Source organism: Ambystoma mexicanum, chromosome 2p (assembly GCF_040938575.1).
Source record: "Ambystoma mexicanum isolate Mex_15411 chromosome 2p, UKY_AmexF1_1, whole genome shotgun sequence".
Lineage (NCBI taxonomy): Eukaryota > Metazoa > Chordata > Amphibia > Caudata > Ambystomatidae > Ambystoma > Ambystoma mexicanum.
In genome coordinates, this window is record NC_090923.1 from 1,357,878,359 (window position 1) to 1,357,897,842 (window position 19,484).

General features: G+C 46.4%; 1 protein-coding gene across 1 annotated transcript in view; it reads left to right on the forward strand.

Annotated features, from left to right (window-relative positions):
• The window catches only part of PEMT (phosphatidylethanolamine N-methyltransferase), a 1,987,238-nt gene that overhangs the window by 803,336 nt on the left and 1,164,418 nt on the right, over positions 1-19,484 (forward strand). The gene's annotated exons all lie outside the window — the stretch shown is intronic.

Here is a 19,484-nt window from a genome sequence, read left to right on the forward strand (position 1 = left end):
CTTTCGATTGGATGTTCCTCCCACATATTCCTCATCTTTGATAATTATCTTCCAGCATCAGCTGCTTTGGAAAAATAAATTCTTGACAGAGGGCGCTGTGAGGTAGCGCCGATGACTTAATGTCCCTCAAAGGCCTCTGTTTGATGGCCGACGTCATAGGCAGTATATGTAGCACGTGCAGTGCCTGTTGGCTTCAGTTCTTGTTTTTCCATGCTTAGAGGAATTACTAGTGCCTTCTTAGACCTTAGAAGACGCTGAGAGAGCGTAGATTGTAAAAAACGTAAATTCTGCAGCAGAGTAGGTTGGGAGGGGCGATGAGGAATACGTGGGAGTAGCATCCAATCGAAAGAACGTTACCAGGGGTAAGTAACTTGTTCTTCAAATAGATCATGTCCTCCCACATATTCCTCATCTTTGATAACCTCCTAAAGCAGTAATAGTCTTGTTGGTGGGAAAAGAATGTAAATCTCTCTTTAGCAGTTGTCATGGACAGAGTGCAAGACAGTGGTCCCAAAAGCTCCCTCTTGAGTAGAAGATGTTTCCAGGGAGTCATGATTTACAAAGGTGTGCATCGTAGACCAAGTGGCTGCCAGACAAATGTCTTTAATAAGTACTCCTCTCTGAAGAGCGGAAGAAGTAGCCATGCCCCTGGTTGAGTGAGCTCTTAGACCCTCTGGGGGATCTTTATCAGCGAGTCTACAGCATTCTTGGATAACCAGAATAATCTATCTGGATAGAGTCTGTTTTGTTATTGCTAACCCCAATTTATGACCTGTATATCCGATAAATAATTGGTCGTCCTGTTGAAGTTTTGACATTCGCGAGATATACAAACTGAGAGCCCTCCTAGGGTCCAGTCTATGTAACCTCCTTTCCAGGATGAGGATGAGGAGGGGGATAGAAAGTTGGAAAGACTATATTTTGGGACAAATGGAAGTCAGAGACTATTTTCGGCAGAAACAAAGGTCTTACTTTAAGAATAACCTTATCTTTATTGTAGACCGTATATGGAGGTTTACAAGACAGTGCTTGCAATTCGCTCACCCTGCGGGCAGATGTGACTGCAACTAGCAAAACAGTTTTTAGTGTTAATAGTCTTAATGGACATGAATGCATGGGTTCAAAACCATGCATGTGAAGTATTTCAATACAAGATTTAAATCCCAAACATGGACCTGAAAGGGAGTAGAAGGAAACACATTAGTGAGTCTTTTATGAAACTGAATGACTAAAGGGATTTTAAAGTATGTGGTTTCCTCTGATGAGTGCTTGAAAATCGAAGGCATTGCCACATAACCCTTTATTGTTGTGATCTGGAGCCCCAGAGTTGATAAGTGAAGTAATAAAGATAACATTGTGGGTGTATCGCACTGAAATGGATCCACATTCTTATCCCTACACCAATTGCTGAACTTGTTCCAACGACAGCGGCATAAGGATTTTGTTGCTGGCCTTCTGGCCGAAAGCAAAATCTCCATTACGTCTTCCGGGAGGCCCCAATCCTTGCACCTCAGCCTCTCAGAAACCTTGCGTGAAGGCTGAGTGTTTGACCTCTGGATGGAGAACCTCACCCTCCCCTCGTGAGAGAAGGCCCTCTTTTTGTGCAAGATATATCAGAGGGCAGAGGGACATGTCCAGAAGGTCCGGGTACCACGTCCTCCTAGCCCAATCCGGGGCAGTTAGGATCATGGATTTCCCATACTTTCTCAACCTCCTGATCACATGAGGAATGACGGGTACTGAGGGAAACGTGTACAGAAGAGGAAACTCCCCGTCTACCACGAACGTGTCTCCTAGAGCCCCTCTCTATGGAAATTCCCTGGAGCAGAAAATCTTGCACCTCTCGTTGACACTGGTCGCGAACAGATCCACTTTAGAGGTTCCCCATAGGGTGAACATCTCTTGAAGGACTTCCTGAGCTAGTTCCAACTCGTGGGATAGTGTGCTCTGCCTGCTCAGAGCATCTGCTGCCTTGGTCTCCTCTCCGGTTAGGTGAACTGCCGGTAGGGAGGTTCCTTCTTGAATTGCCCAGTACTAGAGCTGCATTGCTTCTCTGCACAGTGGTAGTGACCCTACACCTACTCTCTTTTTGAGGTAGTACATGGCGACTGTGTTGTATCTTCATTCCTGTCAACAGAGTCCTCACCTTGACAATGTTTCTCCCTCTTTGGGGAGGTACCTTCACTCGCCTCTCCTGACATGATTGGCCGTGCTTGACTCATCCCTTCTGTGCTTTGTCTGCCCTCTTTGCTGTCGTGTCTCGGATCGGTGTTGCATTGATATAACGCTACCCTTTCCATGTTACAACGCTTTCCTCCTTCGGTGTCTATACAGTCCATACCTGTTTTTTCTACAAGTACTGGCTGGCTGTAATTGGATAACATTTGCTTATTATTGTGATTCAGATTTATTTTAATCATATCACCAGGTTGAATGCCAGGAGCCGATGTTGCATTTCGAGTGTCACATCTCTTCTTGCTTTGTGCTTGTTTCTTGATAGCTCTCTATGTGATTTCTTGGTAGAGAACATTTGGGCTTTTTCTGATGTCTGACAGCCACTTCGGTATCAATCTGTTGTTTACTCTTCTCCCTCTCATGACCTTGAAAGGCAATATACCTGTGATTCTGTTGGGAGTCACTTTGAGAGCTGCTATTGCCTCTAGGTCTGTTTCCTTCCCATCTATGTAAGAGGTCACTGCAAGTTGCAGGCTTTCTTTAATGAACTTGTTTACCGTTTTCACTTGCCCGTTTGTTTGTGGGAGATATTATAGTGCCTTGCACTGTCGTTAACAATTTAGTTTTAAGAATGTGTACATGTCATGAGAGACAAGCTGAACACCGTTGTCCATGACAAGTTGTGAGGACCATCCCAGTCTCCTGATGAGTTCGGAAAAAAAGTCAATGGTCGTCCTTTTAGTGGTGATGTCATGCGCAAATGTCATTTTAATCCTCTTGGACACGTAGTCAACTGCTATAATGCCATACTTGCTATTCTCATCCATCCTATTTATTTATTTATTTATTTATTTGTGTGTTTATAATGTGCCGAAAGCTCACAGGCCTCAGCGCACACATAAAAATTAAGACAAATACATAAAACATGGGACAACGCCAGAGAATGAGAGCAGAGTGTAATAACGTTTATTTGAACAAAAGAGTCTTCAGGCGTTTGTGAAATTGGAGTAGATTAGATTCCTGCTGAAAAGACAAAGGCAGAGTATTCCATGCTTTCGGGGTGAAGGTGATGAAGGATCTTCCATTGCCCAAGATGAATCTGGCTTTAGGACTCGCAAGCAGCCGGGTGCCGGTGGATCTTTAAGTTCTGTTTGGTTCTTATTTACTCAGTCTGTCCAGGAGATAAGTGGGTGCAGTACCATGAATACACTTATGGGCCAAAGAAAGTATCTTGACCTGCACATGAGCTGCTACAGTTAGCCAGTGAAATGCTGTCCAGAGGACTTATAAAATCTAGACCCAATTCTTTCCAGGTCTGGTCCAGAATCTCAATATCGTTGAGGGAAGCTTGTCTTGTGCGTAATCACTTATCGCTGTCTGCGCAAGTGTGTCAATTTAGTATTGTTGATCAATGTCAATGTCCATGGCAGACCACCAATTGTTTTCTCTTGTTCTTTTCTTTGTGAGTGTGGCGGCCAGATGACCTTCATGGGTCTTTGAATGATGTAAATATGCATACCTCTGGGAGGAATTCATGTGTCCACCCGGATGACACATTTGCCTGGCAGAAATATCTGGTCTGCAACTTTCCATTAAGGCTGCAGTGAGTGATGCAGACTCCTTCCATCAGGCCAGCGAGAGGTTGATAATGTTCTTAACATTTCCATGTCTGAGTCCTCTGCGTCGTGGCACACCCACGTGTTCGTCACTGGTGGGGTCTCCACATTCCCTGAGATCATGAATAGATGCATTCATCATTCAGGCAACCTCCGGAAGACTTAGGCAGCCTAAATAGGCAATCTGCCTGGGTATTCTTCCGTCCTTGGATATGACTCACCTGAAATGAATATTCTTGCATTGTTGCTGCTAGTCTAGGTGTCAATATGTTGTGGCCCCCTGGTTGTAAAATATTCACTAGAAGCTTGTGGTCGGTGATAAGATGACAATGTCTTCCCCACAAATAACACCTGCAATGCTGTGCAGAACATGCACAAGCGGGCATATCCCTTTATCTCAGTGTATAGTTAGACTCAGCTGTCATCAAAGCTTTTGATGCATAAGTCTTCCATCCATTTGTCTTGACCCATCTTGAGTAAGAATGGCCCCTATGCCTATGCACTGGCATCCACTGTGACACTTGTTTTCAAAAGGTTGAACAGTTTTATACATGGCGCTTTCATGATATTTTCCTTGATATGGTGGAACGAACATTGACAATCACCTGTCCACAGGATCGGCACCGCTTTTTAGAGAAGGTTTCTCATGGGTCCGTTTTTGCTGGAGAAATTCTTGACAGATTTGACATTTTATTCAGACAATCCCATCAATGATTTCAGCTGCTCTTTATCTTCTGGGGCTGGTGCTTCTTTGATGGCTCGCACCAGCTCCTCCTTTGCAGTGATACCTTCACCCAAGATTGTATATCGCAGGTCTTTCACCGTAGAGACTCCATAACAACCGTTTTCTCTGCATAGGCCCACACTTGCTTTGCTTAATTTTGCTAGCACCTCTTGTAGTGTTTGGTTGTGAACCCCAGATTATCGCCGAACATCAGTACGTCATCTTGAAAGTGTGCCACATTATCAACTTTTTTTTGTGTCTTATCCACAAGGCTTTGAAAGACCGATTCTGCCGATGACAGGCAGAAGGGCATGCAGGTGAACTGGTATACCCCTAACGGTGTAATGAACACTGTGAGTTCTTCAGATGTATCATGGAGAGCAACCTCGTAATATGCATTTCTCATGTCGAGCTTCAAGAATATTTTTGCGTTGCCCACGACGTGCATCAGTTGTGAAATGATCAGTTATGAGTCGTCTTTGACAATATTCTTGTTAAGACTCCTGAGATCGCTGCACAGGCAAAGCTTCTCTGTCTCTTTTTTTCTTTGTGAGGACAACCAGGCTGGGCCAGCTGGTCGCCTCAACTGCTTCAAAGGTGCCTCCTGTCTCCATGTTATCCAGCAAAGTTTGTAACTCCTTGCTGCCCGTGACTGGAACAGGTGGTACTTTGTCCTTCACCTATGACCCGCCCTTCTTTAATACAATCTCATGGGCATATTTCTTCACATGTCCAGTAGTCTGCCCGAAAATATCTCTGTATATGTGGAGTATTTTGTTTAAGGTTTTCATGGCTATCGAGTATACTTGCTCTTTTCTACATGGATCTAGTCTTATTTTAAGGCTCCTTTGTTCATGTCACCCTGGGATACGGTCGTCGCCATCTGTTTCATATACTGTTTTCTTTGTACTTCTCCCGTTGAACGTCAGAAAGCAGCGAATGTACCCTGTCAGAGTGATATTGTTCCCGCAGTTTACGCCTGGCTCTACATGTGAGGGCTTGAGCTGGGCCTCATTACAAGCATGGCGGTGTGCGAAAAAACAGCTCTAATGCACTGTATTACCGATGCATTACCGCACCGCCATACTACAACTTTGGTGGTAGCTGGAGGTAAAACCTTACTGCCAGCAACCAGCAAAATACACAGAATTACTGCCCGTGGTAAATCCATCGAAATTCCCATGGATTCCTATGGACTGTATAAATGAGGACTAACACCACCATACCGCCACTTGTAATCTGGTGGTAATTCCACTGGAACAAGTGACGGTAGCGGTAATTCGATTTGGCGGTATTCCAGCAGATTTACCACCGGAATACTGCCAAACTTCTACAAATGCATAAATAAATGAGGCCCACTGTTTTTAAAAGATCTATGGGAAGTATGTTGAGGTCTGACCCTCAATCCGCTAACATGGCGACTTTCACGTCGTTGACCATCACCTCGCAGTACAGTTTGGATTTGGGTTTCGTTCTCTTATTATTCATAGTCCGACCTTCTGATACTTCTTCTTCAGAGTCAGTCAACTACATTCTAACTACACTGACTTCCTGCCTTTTCTTGAATGTGCAGCATTGCGTGAAATGGCGCACATTCTTGCAACTCATGCATATTTCCTGTCTTGTTGGGCACGTCTCATCATTTCTCATAATTTGCTGGATGTCGATCGTCATCGCATCTGTAGCATTGTAATTGTAATTTTAATTGTAATTGTTTATTTATACAGCGTTTATACACAGGTGGAGTGCTTCAAAGCGCTTCAACGCGGGAGGGAGCAAGGCAATACAGTAATGATTCTTAGGCCTTGACTTTACGAATGATCAAACAGAAAAAACTAGAATATTAAGCCTAATGGCACTTCACCTAGTGCAAGTGCATGAAGTGTTACAGTCGCGACCAAGCTAGAGGGGATTTGAGGGGACAAAAAAGGGGGTCGGGTGGGCAGCCCAAACAGAACTTACTAGTCCTAGTATATTAGGTCATGCATACATACAGACAGAGGTGGGGGGAGGGGATGGAAAACTAGCGCACCCAGTCCAACAGGGCCCTGGGTTAAGTGCCGAGAGGTAGCCACGCTCATGGACCGTAGGCTTAAGTGCAGTAATGCTGAACATAGTACAGCAGCCCAGAGGCAAGTGCACAAAGTCTGGCGGGGGAGCCTGAGCTTTGGAGGTGAACCAGACAGCCAGTCAGCAAAAACTGAACAGAGTAAAGGTTGTAAAGGTTCCCGCAGCTTTTGCGTCTTGCAGTAATTCCTATTACTTTTTGGGCCTCATTACACGGATGGCGGTGAACCATGGCGCTATTTGCGCCATGGTTCATGCCGGTAAAATACTGACACCGCCTTGGTGGAAAGGGGAATTACTGCCCTATTCCAAGGTTGGCGGGGCGGTAATTCCCCCTTCCACCATTGCCCTTCCCCATTCCCATTTTTGCCCCATAGGGCTCTATGGGAATGGGGAAGGCGCTAATTACGGTACCGTAAATTTCGGTACCATAATTAGCACCAAAGTCCCTTTGCGGGTTGGTTTTTAACGCCTGCAAAAAGCAGGCGTTAAATTCCCCAACCCGCAAAGGGACCTCGTAGTAAGGCGGTAAGTATTTACCGGTACAAGTATTTTACCGGTACCGGTAAATCCTTATCGCCATCCGTGTAATGAGGCCGTTTGTCTCTGCAGTCTCCTAGACTTTCATGATATGGATATGAGCTTCCCTTCGATATGCTGTTGTTTCTCCACAATCTTTCGCCTGATCTCTGTGTCGTCCGCTGTTTGTACTATCACAATTTTTGAGTTGATCATTTCCTCCTGCAGTTTCAAGTTTCTACAGTTTGTTACTAAAATGTCCCTTACCCTTTCTTCGTCTGTATTGCCGAAGTTGCAGGGAGTTGCCAATCCTCTCAAGACAAACACAAAATGATTGATGGATTCTGACATGCCTTTATTGATGTAGAATTTGGTTCTATGCAGTAAAAATACTACCCGCTTCTCCAGTGTTTGTTCATGCAGAGTGTGGCTTCTGGGAAGACATATGAGTCAGCATCTTCTGTTGGGGCCGGGTCTACCTGTAGGCTTTCCAATATCTTGTGTCCTTCAAAACACAAATTGTTCACGAGCATTGCATTTTTCCTTGTGTCAGCATATTCCGCTCTATCCAGGACTTCTACGTATACGCCAAATAGTTCAAGCCACCATTCCATTGCATGGAGGGGTGGCTTGAACTATTTGGCGTATACGTAGAAGTCCTGGGTAGAGCGGAATATGCTGACACAAGGAAAAATGCAATGCTCGTGAACAATTTGGGTTTTTGGGTAGGAAAGCTGGCAGAGGTTGCACATCATGCATTTTGCTTCACTAGTTGTTGGCGGCATTTGGGAGTTAAGTTGTCCCGTCCTCATTGCCAATGTGGCGTACCAACCTTCCCCTCTATGTGTGCTACAGTCTACACCCACCTTCAAATGAAGACCAGGAATCGCAGGAGGAATTTCTTCTTACGGTCTTTATTTATTGACCTCTCATTATCATGAATTATTTTCCCATTAAATCAGGAGAAGACGGCGGCGTTAAACTCCTCAGGAGTGATGTGGCAGCCTATGTACCCTCTGCTCCGCTCTCGCCATCTCTCACTTCACTCGTGCTCCTGCCGATTGGCTTCGCGCTGCATGCTCCGTGATGACTTCACCACGTCATTCAAGCAGAGGATAAAGGAAAATCTGTGTGCCACAATAAGATCCCTGGTGAAACCTATGGGATAAGACATTTAGAGTACCAGGAGGAGCTTCCTAAATAGGTTTAATTGGTAAGTTTCTCCCCTGTCCACCATGCGTAGTGGAAGCAATGGAAACATTAGACTGAAGGTTCATACATAGGTGTCATTACGAGTATGCCGGTACATGGTAAAAGTGGCAGTAATTTCATTTACCACCACATTTACTGTACCGGTGAATCACGAGTCGGCGGCAGTACCATTACCGGTATATCCAACGATGGAATAACCAGCGCTGGTATTACCAGTACAATGGTATTACCAGCACATTATGAGACGTGAAATGGCAGTAATACCCTAATTTTCCTGCCGGTAATGCCGGCAAACACAAGGCAGAGGTCCCTCCACCTGAAAACAGGACGCAAATGCATGCAGGTGATGCAAAGGAAGCCACAGGTGCACCCAATGCACTTATTAAGAGTACAAAAGGGCCACACTTTCCCCAACCACACATCCCAACACCACCATGCTGACACTGGTGTCTGTGCACATAGAGATGCAGCTGCTCCAGCTGAACATTGAGCTTCAGGGGCTGGAGGACCAACACATGGAATATGTAGCAGAGGAGATGAGGCAGAGGATGGTGAGGAGGAGGAGCCATGGACCTTCACAGACAGCCAAATACTCACTCTGTACCTGCTCAACAGAGAGACAATCACTGAGCTGCTGACCCTGACCCAGGAAGAAATTGGAAACAGGATCAAATTAGGACAGCCATTCCACCGCTGGTGAAGCTGGCGTCAGTACTGCACTTCCTTGCAACTGGCACATTCCAGAACACTGTGGCCACAATGCATGGCATCTCCAGCCCACATTCTCGAATGTGCTCACTCAGGTGCTGGAAGCATTCCTGTGCCATGCGTGAAGGTATATCATCCTGCCCACCACCCCGGCCCAGGTGAATGCCACAAAGGCACAATTCTACACCTTGGCACACATGCCCAATGCTAGCAGCTATGGACTGTACCTATGTAGAGTTGGTGGCACCCCAGACATTAGAAGAGGTCAACCAGAATCGTAAGCAGTTCTACTTGCTCAATATCTAGGTCACTTGTGCTGCAGACCTCACCATCACACACTGCTGTGCCTGCTTTGCAGGATCGACCCATGATGCCATGGTCCTACGGAACAGCACACTTCTGGCATAGATGGAGGGCCACAGAGGCCAACAGACCTGGGTATTGAGTGAATACATGAAACATCACACTAACCTTGCAGTACAAGTGACATACAATGTGAGGAGAGGCCACACATGGTAGACTGTAACCCACAGGAGTAGGTCATGACTCACAGTGCAGCAGTAAATGGCCAATGCAAGTCACCCCAACAGGCCAGCCACACACACTGAACTACAGGTACCACAATGCAACATCACCATCCCACAACATCTATGGGCTGCCAACAGGGGAACTGGCTCACATAGGGGTGTCCAAAGTATGTCCAGGGTGGCACCAAGAGTCAGGGAAAAATAGCAAAGGGGACAGTTGGCAAAATCAAATCACCAACGATCAAGATTACCGTCCAATGAAAGTAAAACCACACAGTATAGTGTAACTCAAGGAGAGTAGTTGCCCCAGTGACCCTTTTCTCTGAGCACCATCACATATCACTTCCATAGCACCTTTGTCAATTCTCAGATTAAACACGTGCACAGAATACATTGCTTTAAGTTAAAATATGTTCATGTAAGAATGTGCAACGTGTAACAGCCTTCACCAGAGCAGCATCCACCCTCCCCAAAAACCCACCCTAAAAACACTCCCCCAAAAACCCACCCTCAACTCACCCTCCCCAAAACCCCATCCTCAAAACACCCTGGCAGTGTCCAGCTGTAGCTTTCAGTGCCTCTTGGCCATGGGGGCTCTTCACCGGCTCCTTGCCAGTGAGGTGATGCAGTGAGCAACACTATGGGGTACCAGGTAGGGAGCCCTATGGGGGGTCACAGAGGTGGAGGGCTCTGACCCCTAGGCCCACATGAACTGCAGTGTGAGCTGCATGGCTTGGATGAGTGACTTGGCAGAGGCTGAGAATGCATCTCCATGCTCCCGCACCCTCTGTCCCATTGAAACCATGGCGGCGGTGGCATGGCCGAGTAACTGGACAATCCTGTGGGTACACCCCTGCAGGCAGTCACGCATGACCTGCATTTCATGCAGCTGCTGGCCCGCAAGTGCCTCTGTGGAAGCCGGTTGGCACTCAATCAATGGCATCCAGCTTCGCACGTACTGTCGTCGTGTTGGCAGAGGTGATGGGGGTGTGTGGGCTTTGTGGTGACTCTGGGCTGAAGCATGGAGATGCATTGGCCATGTCATGCTCCTCCTTCTCCTCCTCTTTGGTTGTTAGAGATTTATTTGTTTATTTTTATGTATTCATATAGAGGAGGAACAATGCTCTTTTGATCTGAAAAGAACATACAATAAGTAAGAAATCAGATTTAACGGGAAGAGGTGAGTTTCGTACAATGGGGTGAGTTTGAGGGACATTCTGGCCAGGTTTTGGAGGGGAGTAAATGGCAGTCACCAGGGACAATACACAAGTAGACATACATAGATTAAGGACAACGAACATTGGACATTTTTAAGTGCAGGTAGGAGGTACAGCCAGCTTTGCTCAGGATGTGAACATGATGGGTGAAGGGCTAGAGTGGAGGCAGAGGAAGTGAGAGACAGGGCAGAAGGTTAGAGGTGAGGGAAACATGTTAGATAGCAGCAGATTAGAGGTGAGTTTGGAGGGTAACTCAGAGGTGAGGAGGTAGGCTTTTAGTTTGGTTTTGAAAAAATCTGTATGGACTGTTTCTCCGATGTCTGGGGGAAGAGAATTCCATGCAAGTGGCGCAAGAAAATAGCACAGGGAGAGTGAGGAGCCACAAAGGTAGTCGAGGAGGCAGAGCAAAGATTATGTGAAGGCTTGTAGGGTTGTATATAGGAGGATAGATAAAGTAGTGCCTTAGCGTGGATAGATTTGTGAACCAGGAGCTCTTCCTCATCAGTGGTAGGAACATGGGCCCTGCCACGATGTACCATTGGCTGTACTGCACATGCTGGAGATGAGGGCATGCTGGAACCCTAACGGCTGTGCACCACTGCTGGGATGGCATTGGTGTATGCCACGACAGGTGGTGGCTGTGGCATGACAGTGGGGGCTGCAGTGACAGCTGTGTCACCTGCTGGAGGGGGCACTGTGCATCACCGTAGGGATGGTGTCACCCTCAACGGTAGTTGGTGTTTGCACTGTGGTGTTCGGTGAAGGTGGAGGAGGAAGAGGTATTGGTGGTGGCGGTGGTGGCCTTGTAGTCCTGCTTTACTGCTTGCTTCCACTGGTGAGGGGTCTGGCCTGTGCAGGGGTGGTGGCAGCTGATGGGCCTTCAGTGGAGGGCTCTGCCTTGTCACTGTCTGTTGGAAATAGAATGACATGCTGCCAGTCATCTTGCATATTTGTTTGCAGACGTGCGAGACACTAATATGACTTTGTGTGTGTTCCAGGGACTCACATTCTGCATGATTGGCATGGTTGGTATCGGTGCAAAGGGTGCTGCCAATTATATGTGGTGGGAGTGCCTGCTGAGTGTGTACATGGTGCATGCATGTGCTCGCTGCCTGTTGACCTGCCATGGTGGCATGTTGTCGTGTGTGCAGTGGGGCACCACTTGGCGCTATGGACTTACATGGCACGCATGGGAGCTTCTCATCTGTCCATAATTTGGTTTCACGTTTCACCTACAGTGCATATACATGGCTACGTTTCCCTGGCTCCTCTGGCGCATGCGTGTACTCACTGCATTTGCTTTGATGGCCATGTGGCGACCCATTTCCTTGCCCATGTTGTGTGTCTCTGCTGGGGGAATGTGCTAATGGTCACAGCATCACCATGTACATGGGGTCAGATGGACTCACCTGCATCACTGTGGGTGCCAGCTCCGGCCCTCCGGCCTCCGCGTTACCAATACCCTCAATGTCCTCCATGCGGAGGATGGAGCTGGCCGTCTCCTCTAAGACATGGGTTTTAGGGGTTCCACCGTGCCACCTCCTGTAGCAGCACTCTCCCTCCTGTGTCGGGATATGAGGCTGCGCACCATCACCTTTAAATCATTCCACTGCTTGTGGCAGTCCATGACAGGGCGGAGTACGGTGCTCACTGCTGAAACGCTTGTCATGATCTTCCTCTGTGCAGGGGTCTTGCGCTGTCTGCACCCATATAGCTCCTCAATATTCTCCACGACTGCATCAGCAAGTGCAGTGAACTCTGACTCTGTGAACTTTGGCCTCCACAGCTGCAATTCTGGGAGGCGTGCCTTCTTCTGTTGTGCCATGATGATGTCACTGGTATCGGGACTGGATGGCAACAGGAAATTGGGGATTCTGAATGGACTGAGTTTTTAAAGAAGCCCGTTGCAGTACTTCCCATTCCCGCGACAGCGTTATTCCTACTGCCGGTAATACTGGCAACGATCATACCGGCAGATGTGTCACCAGTATCCGCTGTTTATTTGGCGGTGTTACTGGCAAATGCAGGTTGTTGCTGTAATACCGGTTGGCGGTATTACCATTACTGGAAGGGTGGTGCGCATATCTGTGCATCGTCGTAATACAGCGGTACTTCTTCCGGTAACAGTAACACTGCCGAACCGGTATTACCACCGTTTTACCAGCATACTGGTAATGGCCCCCAGATTGGTAATTAATTTTGCAGTGTGCAAAAACAAGATTTGTCTGGAGATCTGTTGAATTCTATAATACTGTAAAGAGTTCATGGGTAAGATGTTATGGATTCAGTCACTTTCATAGGGAAGGGTTGCTTATAGTAAAAGGAGTCCCGCTATGGCCTGCAAGCTCTTCGATGTGCAACATGGCATTGGTTGAATTGCCATTTTAGGACATGTAATTCTTCATTGCGTGCTTAATATGCCTCTTAGTCCCTCGAATTAGGCCTGGTGGGGCTGAGTCATGGGCAATGAGCTAGATTCAGACGCATGGATGTGCCTGCAATCAAAAGATGCCAAAGTAATTTGCTGTTTCATATCAGAGCGCTTGCTAGAGGGCGACATTAGCTTACAAAGGTGCACTGAGAACACAAGGCAGATGTGGGTCAGCGAATCTCGCTCGTTAAACCTAATGACGGTGATTATGTCCTATTTCCTCGGCTCAAAATCTGCAATGAGGGAAACGCTAGCTACGGCCACAGAAGCTTCTGGAAATCATTTCCATACCATTTGCTTTGTTCTGCTCTACCCTTGGGTGGGCCTGGCAGGTTTTCATAACCATAATGTCTGTACAACTGTGATGCATGTTTAAATAATAGACCCCCCCTACTTTGGATGTCATTGTGCGGTGTCAACAAAAAAGAGAGGCAGGGCCATGCTGTATAGGGTGGGAGCTATAAACAAACAATGACATGGGGGTGTTGAAGAGAGGGAACAGAGGATTTGGGGGACACCCCCTAATTACCAGAAAAAAAGGAGGGGCCATACCGTGGTGGGGAGGGCAACGGAATGGCAGAGAAGCAGGACATAACTTGAGCTGGTTAGGGGCTGAGGGAGGAAGGCGAACTTGTTGGAGGAGGGACGAAGGCAAGGGATGGGAGAGGGGACATCAGAAAAGAGTAGTATACGAGGACTATGTTATGGGGGCAGTTATAGCAAAATAGAGACCAGTTAGTAAAGCCCCCGGTTTAAGGCATGGGTAACATTAAGTGGTGGAGCCAGCAACTGGCTTGGCATGGCTGAAACCCTCCCAAATTGAGGAGTCGAAGGCCACGCTCTGCTGGGCATTCACTGCAGGGCCATGATAGGAAAGGAGCTCTGCAACACAAGCCGTGAAATCTGTTACCTGTTAGAGCAGAGAGTGTAAAGGTTCAACAACACACTTAAAGTGGCAGAGGACAGGAGCCTGCCCTGCCCATATGAATATTATAAAGGCTGTACTGCTCTGCTCATCTTTTAAATGGCTCCCACCTCCTGGTGATTTGCGTCTCTTTGTGAAACGAAATATCCTCTGAATTGAGGCGAAAGAGGGATCTAATGGGCCAGAAAAAGAAGGGTATTAGCAGCTATTCAACCTCTTGGTCGCAGAGGAAGTGGAGAGGTGGGTTGATGCATCTACTGCAGCTATGTGTCACGTTCAGACACATTCACTTCCGGGTCAGCTACTGATACAGGTTTTCCCTGCTATGCTGGGACCTATAATCACATCACCTACAGAAAATGTTGTGTGTGATAGTGCGCAGTATAAATATACTTTAACATTAACATTGATTCCTGGAACAAGTAACTTATCACCACTGACCCCTTGCTTCAATTTTTTCTCTTAATTTCTTCACGACATTTGAGAGCAGAAACCACGCTTTTGTTTGAGGTTTTCCAAGTCCAGAGTGGGAGAATAGCACAACTTACAACAGCCAGGTGAAGGGTACCAGCTCAAAGCACACCGAAAGGGAGGAGCAGACACCCTTTAACAGGCAGTCATCCCACTCAGCCTTTTCCAGTCCTGGGAAGAACTTGGAGGACATCAGATCCTGAGAGAACCCAAGCAGGGGACTTGTCTGCTGATGGTCAGTTCCTGGAGGAACTGCCAGCGGGAAGGTTTGATCGCCAGAGAGGCCCGAGCAGGCAAGCTTGTTCAGAAGAAAACAAGGCGTACCTGGGGAGAGCAGCAGAACCTGGGAGACGGGTACCATGGAAGAAGAAGAAAACATTATGATGAAGTGCTGCAGAGAGGAAACCCTGCTGAGCGCTACTTTGGGAGATGCGTGGAACAGTGTAGAGGTAGTACACTTGTAAGGAGGAGACCTTTTTCCTCTTAGATTGTCTCTTAGGAATGTGCTTAAGATTTTACTTGCCTGGAGGTCTTGCTGGCCCTGGTGGAGTTTGATGCGGAAGCATGGCCCTGCTCCAGCTTCCCGCTTTTTCACTTGCTACTTCCTTCTGGATTGAGGTCCTAACTCTCACAATACTCCAATGATTGAATCCCACCGTCGTTGACAGCTCCCTGAGCACATGTATTTAATCCAGATGCAGTGGTTCTTAGCAATTGTCTTTGCATGCTTTTATTAAAAAAGGTAAGTTTCAGAACACGTTCTCATTCAGTTTCTCCTGGTTGTCGTCCATCTTTTCCTGGTTAGGTGGGGTTCCTTTGATCACCTCCCAGGGTCTCTCCTTCCATTCTCCAGGCGCTTCTGCCAGTGAGTGTAACCATGTAGGTTGGAGAACACAGGGATGGAGAGTCAAGGATCCCCTCTCTTTGATAAACAGGAGGTGCGAGAACACCTACAGAAGGCTTGGAATTATTGTAGACTAGCCATTTTTGATCACACAAACAAAGCGAAAATAATACTGATAAAACAAAATGTATTCACATTAAAGATGCATACTAAAAGCAAAGATATTTGTCATTTGCTGAGCGTGAAGCATACAATTCTGTACACAATGTGGTTAGTAGCACAATGGGTGATATTTCATGTACTGTGAAACATCAGCAGTATATTTCTACTGTCGACACAAAATTGGTGTTTCTGGTTAGAAGCAGTTTCGCATCAAGTTCTCTGAATGGCACAAAATATACAATGCCCCGAACTGTTTTCAGGAGACTGTGGGATGCTGTTAGCAAGACACATGTAGAAGCAGATGTGTCTATTCATCTAAAAGAATGAAACCGAGAATAAAATGTTGTTTAAAAAAAGGTGTGTGGTCAAAAACAACCTATTGTATAGGATTGACAGAGGGGCTGTAGGTTGGCACCTACCTACTAAAGGTTGGGTGGCGCCTTGAGATAAGATTACTGGACAGCTGTCTCATGTACAGGCAATTTTTCTTAAGGGCTCTAGTGGTTGCTATATAGAAAAGATAAGGCTAAAATTAGGCCTGCTTGTAAAATAAGTCACCTGATTTAGTTAGGATCGATTAAGAACTAACAGTCTCTTGATTTCCAAAATCCTTTCTCGTAATTTGTCTTCAGCAATCAGGTGACAGCACTATGGCACTATCAACGACGTTTCCTCACCTAGTCGTCAAGTCATTTTCACTACATGGTGTGCTTTACTTCTAGGCTTAATCCTCATGAGTGCAGTGATACAACGTTTCCATTAGCGCCCAGCCCTTCAGTGCAATTGGCCATCAGAGTACTCACTCCTGCATATACCTGCCCATTGGCTGAATCACACTATTAGGCTGCATGGCACGCACTGCACCTTTTTTAGGCACTCTGCAGCAGCCAAAAAAAACGTAATATTGTTCTGCTTCACTTTCAGCATTACCTTTGAAGTACCATCGCCTTCGAGCACCCTACTTTTTTCATCCTACGTGGCCGCAACGTCAAAAGGAATCATTACGCGCGTAACCAAATCGAAAACCAGGTACCCCTCGTATTTTCAAGACACTCTTAATCGACCCTAACTAAAGCAGGCGACTTATTTTACAAGCAGGTCTAATTTTAGCCTTCTCTTTTCTCTATAGCAACTACTAGAGCCCTTATGAAAAATAGCCTGTACATGAGACAGCTGTCCAGTAATCTTATGTGAAGACGCTACCCAACTTTTTATAGGTAGGTGCCAACCTACAGCCCCTCTGTCAACCCTATACAATAGGTTGTTTTTGACCTCACACCTTTTTTAAACAACATTTTATTTTCGGTTTCATTCTTTTAGATGAATAGACACATCTGCTTCTACATGTGTCTTGCTAACAGCATCCCACAGTCTCCTGAAGACAGTTCGGAGCATTGTATATTTTGTGCCATTCAGAGAACTTGATGCGGAACTGCTTCTGAACCAGAAACACCTATTTTGTGTCGACAGTAGAAATGTACTGCTAATGTTTCACAGTACATGAAATATCACCCATTGTGCTACTAACCAAACTGTGTACAGAATTGTATGGTTCACACTTAGCGAATGAAGAATATCTTTGTTTTTAGTATGCATCTTTAATGTGAATACATTTTCTTTTATCAGTTTTATTTTCACTTTGTTTGTGTGATCAAGAAATGGCTAGTTTACAATAATTCCTAGCCTTCTGTAGGTCTTCTAGCACCTCCTCTGCGTCAAAGAGAGGGGTAGCCTTAACTCTCCGTCCATGTGTTCTGCTACTTATTCATCCTCTGGAGTCAGGCCCCCCCCCCGTGAACAAAAAAGATGACCTTTGCCCAATTTCTTCTGCTGCCATGTAGGTTGGTCACATTTCATTTCTTTACTGTTAGATTGGCCTCCTGGCCAGCTTGGAAGAAAATAATCAACTAAAATAATAAACCTTCCCTACTATTAAGAGGTGTATTCTCTATGGTAAATCCAAAGGTTGAACGAAAGTGTACTATTTCCAGGATGGTTTAGTACATAAAAAATCTTCAGCCCAAATCCTAGACTAGCCTATTACTTTCTTGATGAAACTAACAAACCTACGCCAAACTGACTCATCAACTAAATGGTGCTGATTGCCTTACAACTCAGGTTTTTCTGCCCCACTCCGATTCTCCTGGACAGAACATTTTTTTAAGATGCCGGGCCAACGGCCAACTATTCTTTCTTCCTCCTCAACATTTGGGTCTGGGTTTTACATGTGTATTCTACTCCAGGGTTTCTACCCACTATTTTGATCTCTTTTCCCCTCTTTTGGAACTCACAGTCTCTTTGCTTACACCCCCCCCCTTTAAGTTTTATCTGGTTATTCATGGTAGTTGCTCCCGCTCTGGGACATTTTTTTCTCTTCTCTTGTTCTCCCCTGCTGGGATATCTTCCTTGGGTTCACCCTGCCTTGGGGGTTTTCAGCTTTCATCCTGTCTTGGGGGCTTCTCTGCTCAAACCCTATCTTGGAATTTTTTTGGGTTCACCCCAAATTGGGGTGTCTCAACATTCACCCCACCTTGGCCCTTCTCTGCTCACAACCTGCCTTGGGGTTTCTCTCACCCCATCTTGGGGTCTTGCTTCTCTTCTCACTGGTTTTTCGGGGCATGGCCACTCTCTCGCCCTCTCGTGAGATATCTTCACTCTCCTTTTCTAGGTAGCTGACCCTCTCTTTGGGCGCTAGGAAGGAGGATGGGATGAGCCGCCTACGCTATGCTCAAACTGGACTCACCATCTTGTCTTTCCTCCTCCTGGCAGGATCCCCGGATTACCTGGCCTTCTCCTCTCTGGCAGCGTCTCTCCAGCTTGCAGGAGATACTTTAATTCTTGCTCCCCTGGGACCAGTGAGGGCATAACTGGGTCTCCTTCTAAGCATGTCTGCAGGTTAGCTTCTCCCAGGCAGGTTTCTTGGCAGGGTTTCCCCTCTCCAGCAGCTGCTTTTCTTCTGTAGCCTCCTGGAGCATCAGTTATGCTTGCCCTTCCTGCGACATGCTGTAACCGAAGAAAGCTGCCTTTTATACTTTGCCTTTCCTCTTCCTGCTGCCTTCTGGCTGGTTTAGGCTAGGTGTTTCCTCTCTTGTCCTCCAATGTTTCTCTACGTTCCCATTCACTAGCTCAAATTTCTATTAGGTAAATTTCTTTTATTCTCTTATTTTCTTACTTTTGCCCCTTTTTATATATCTATTGCTGTGTACTGGGGATTGGGGATGCTTATCTTGTCCTTAAAAATGTATTCGCCATATGGCGTCGGGGTGAGGTCCTTGTATGCAGCATTGAGCTGCAAAGAAGGTATTACCCAAATTGACCTTTTACAATTGACCTTTTGCACAATTGACCTAATTATAGTGGTCCTAATTGACCTTCTGCACAATTGACCTTTATATTATTTTAGTTATTTTATATATGTATTGGGTTGGTTTTGGATTAAAAATAATATAAGGGGATTGTGTGGGGGATTGAGGGGGTTTTTGGATTGGGTGGGGGTTTTCGGGGGGTTCCCCCCTGCATATATGCCTTAATTGTCCTAAATTAGGTAAATTCTCCCGAGGTCAATTGTAAAAGGTTCAATTAGTATACAACCGCAAGGAAGGCCAGGGCCTTTCGTAAGCAGCTATGTCGTGACTGACCTCTCCATTTCTCTGCTGCTGGCACTGCTGGTCCTCCACTGCACCCTCTCCCCTCTCACATCGGTGTCCCTGCACTGATCTGCTGCCTCGTTGCTCTGTTGTAGGGGGCTACATGTAGGCTTCCTGAGAGTGTTGCAGTGCAACTCATCACACTGCATATCCCATAGGGCAGTCCCCAGCACCAGGCCCTTTGTGTTGTGGGGAAGACCCGAATCCTCCCCATACTGCCCTTTTATCCCATATCATGC